Below are 2,491 nucleotides of genomic sequence, written 5' to 3'. Positions count from 1 at the left end.
CCATCTCTGCCTAAACCCATTATTTTTCTAAAAGTTAATTTTCCTCTAAAAATCTTCTGACAATTTCTCCCTTCATTTCACCACCTGAACCCTAGTTTCTCCCTTCATTCCATCCNCTCTCTTCCTCTTCTTTCATTTCTCCTTTAGATTGACCAGTGTTTTCCTTTTTCTTTCAGATTCGTAGTCGACGGACAGAGCTGCAACGGTGATTCTGCAGACCGGCAGACAACGGAGCTCATAACGTCACGGTCGAGAGGTACATCGTTCTACAATCCTATAGTAGAACAAACACACTTGCAACAATTTTGATTTTATAACTCATTCATTCCTATATCAGGTTGCTCGTGATGGAGGAAAAATTGTTCTGAAGGGTCTGTACTCTGGATTGTCTGGAAATCTTGTTGGGGTCTTGTCGTGAGTGAACATTTTTTTTTCCATATTTACACCATTTCTTAAGGCAATTACTTTTTTTGTCGTTTATCTTGAGTTTTTGTTTTTCACTTTATTCTTTTCCACAACAAACTTATTTGGATTCGAGCTTGTTAGATGCTTTTGCTTATGTGCCATAAACCTAAGCATGTAAAATTTCTATTTCTAGTTTTACCTATTAGGAATTGACTATAGGATTTTGTTTTTATTCTATAATCATTTTTTGAAATATTTTGTAACTACTTGTTCTGAATAAAGAATTTTTTTCTTTATTTTCTTGAAGGTGGTTTGTATATTTGTACTGGGGAGAAAGATGGAATGCATTCTGATTTTAAGCTCAGTAAATATGCAATAGCATAGATACTACCTGCTATTTCTGTACTCAGAACTATTTCAGCTTCTAGAGCTCATTACTATTACGATTTAGGACACAAGTTAACATTGATGTTGTTCTAACTTATAATAACAGTATGAGCAAAGCATTAGAAAGCATAATTACCTTTTACTATCAGTGGCAATAGTTAGAGAGGATCTATTTTTTGAGCATTTCTTGCTTTCACTTTCTATATCTCAACGAGGAAGATAATAATACTTTTAATCTATCCACTGCAACNAGATAGTTTTTCCAGGATACATTGACCTTAACATTCTTTTATTTTGGTAAAAACATTGGTTCTTAATTGATTATCAGCATTTATGCCTGATAGACCATTCTTCCTCCTTGCAGAGCGTCTGCAATTTTTATTGGAGTGTATGAACCCACAAAGCANCAATTGCTACAGTCATTGCCTGAGAATCTCAGTGCTGTGGCTCATTTTGTAAGTTGGCTATCTTTTCTAAAAGAAACAATCTCTTCAAATTAACTATGCAGTTACTTTGTTTGCCATGTGCCACCAACTTCCATCTTAGATATGTATGTGATTATGCTCTTCTCCTGCATACAATTTTAGAATTCTGATGTTAATTTTTATGACTGTATGCCAATTTTCTGGTTTCATAGCATTGCTTGGCAAGTTAAATCCTAGGATACATAAACCAGGAGTGACAGCAAGATGAGTAGATAACAAAAAACATGAGAACCCAATTCTTTGATGTATGATAGTGATGTGAAAGGGTACCACCAAATCATATTTACAAACATGTTCTATTATTTTATATGCATATTGAAGATACTTTTCAACCTTTGTAAANGATANGGGGGAAGACATNNCAAAGTAAAAATGTGATGATGCCCCCAAAGTCAATCTCGTCCAATTTTAAATCCGAAAGACCTATCATGATATCCTATATTTAGTAACTTTGTTTGTTCTCTAAATTTACAAGAAATTTCTCCAAAATTTTTTATTAACCAATCCAATAAGATAGCATATTTATAATATTTTGTTAATTAGCCTCAGTCTGCATGAGGTCCGGTTTAGATGAGCTCCTCAACAAGCACTTATAAGGGAATAAAATAAAGAGGTAAAATGCATCAAGTTTTTCTCATTGGTTAAAATCAATTTACGTACCTTTGATTCTTTAGAAGTTCTCTCAAGTTTCATCTAACTTATTCAAAAGCCAAAGTTTATAACTAAATTTTTAATTTATAGTTATTCAAATAGCATGCACATGCTTATTGAGAAATTTATCCAAACTATGTCATAGCTGGAGTAGCACAAGCTGAAGATGAACAATGATATAGATTTTGTACCTAGGCTTATGCTTGGCTTGAAAGGGGATTTTCTAGTTTGATGTGCACTTTATGCATGTTTGTGCTTTAAATTGCCGTCAATTTTTATTATTTCTCGAGCATAAATTTGCATTATTTGTGGTGCCGTAGAAAAAAAAAATAGAATGCATATAAACAGAAACAGACAAATAGAAGTTATAAAACTTATTAATGACTACTAGTTAACCAAACTTTTTGGTGAGTTGTGTTAATCACCCGAACGTCAAGCTTGTCTTCAATGATTGGCACACAAGCCACTTAGCCTGGTGCCCTGGCCTTGAAGTTGGGCTGACATTTCTTTTCAATTTTTGCTATTCTGATATTCTGAAGCTGATTGCAGGCTGCAGGTGCTAT

This window comes from Vigna radiata, unplaced genomic scaffold (genome assembly GCF_000741045.1).
Source record: "Vigna radiata var. radiata cultivar VC1973A unplaced genomic scaffold, Vradiata_ver6 scaffold_310, whole genome shotgun sequence".
NCBI lineage: Eukaryota > Viridiplantae > Streptophyta > Magnoliopsida > Fabales > Fabaceae > Vigna > Vigna radiata.
Note: the sequence above shows the minus strand (reverse complement) of the source record.